Source organism: Pomacea canaliculata, linkage group LG8 (assembly GCF_003073045.1).
Source record: "Pomacea canaliculata isolate SZHN2017 linkage group LG8, ASM307304v1, whole genome shotgun sequence".
In the NCBI taxonomy this organism is placed as follows: Eukaryota; Metazoa; Mollusca; class Gastropoda; order Architaenioglossa; family Ampullariidae; genus Pomacea; species Pomacea canaliculata.
This window is the reverse complement of record NC_037597.1, coordinates 1,028,877-1,030,234: the sequence shown is the minus strand read 5'-3', so window position 1 is coordinate 1,030,234 and position 1,358 is coordinate 1,028,877.

The window sequence follows — 1,358 nt, the reverse complement described above, 5'->3', positions numbered from 1 at the left end:
TGTTGTGTTTTTGTGTAATATGTTGTAGGACAGGTGGGGATGAGGTCTCTTAAAACATCATCATCCCAGCAAGCTCACAGCTATAATAAACGTGCTTGATAAACTTTTCAAATACTGTGATTACATTAATTTTTTTAGGCATCAAAATGTTTAATGCTGCTTTGTAATAAGGCGCCTTAAGCAAGGGGCTAATGCAATGGACTTCAGTGGTTTACGGCTCATCCAGAGCCATTACTGGAATTGTTGTCACTCAGCAAGTGCATATTTAGGTGATGAAACTAGAAACCCAAGCCTGGAGCAGCATTGAGTTCCCAGACAGCCTTGTCAACACCAACACTGCCAGCACTAAAGAGCTGTTCTTATCAGAGTCAAGAAACACATGCACACGAAACATTCATGATGACAGACACTTTATAAACCAAGTGGTATTGCATGAAATGATTTTAGAATTAGCTAAGTTAAAGATTTCCTTCAGGTTTGTTTTTTTTTACAGCGTTCCAAACACTGGTTGCTTCTTACTGTGTGTTCATGCCTGAAGTACAGATGCCAAGAAAACATTGACTAGTGCTTCTTATATGCTCATGCCTGATGAACATCTGAGGTTAATCATTGCTCTTCCTTTTGCCTAAGGTTGAACACCGTTGCTTTAGAATCAGTACCATCACCAATTTTGTGAATATGGTTTTAACTGTACTTTAATGTTGCCATTTCATCATTTTATGTTTGAAATTGTGATACAGTGATGGCTATATGGGAATTGTAATAAGGACATAATTTCAACTTTTGAAAGTGAAGTCTATTGGACAGGAAGCTCTGTGGCAGGTCGTTTTTTTTATTGTGACTGTCATGCAGATTGTGTGTTGACAAACTAATGTCCGGAATGGTCTTGGTCTGCTTACAGTAAAATGTGTATCCCAGATTTTAGTTTTTATTGTCTAGAATTGTAAAATTCATACATGGAAGTTGGGCTAATCCATAAATGTAAGTCATTCTACCATTATTTTTTGTCATGTTGCATGAAGTGGTTCCCATCATTTTGTGCTAACAAAAAAACTTCTTCATCGTTGGTGATGCAAACGTTTTTTCACCTGAAGATTTGGAGTGACTTCCCCCCAAAAAAAGTAATTGTTCTAGGAAAATCTTTGGGAACATAAATTTCCTCCCTTTAGAATGCAAAATGTTTTGGACAATTTCCCTGCCCTGGTATACTTCCACTTCTTTGTAATTAATATACAACCTGATTCATTTATGATGGTTTACTGCTAATATTTCAATACATTTATCACTCTGGAACCTTATTTTGCTGACATTAATGCCACATTGTCAACAGTCTACATTGATTTACAAAGAATTGTAAG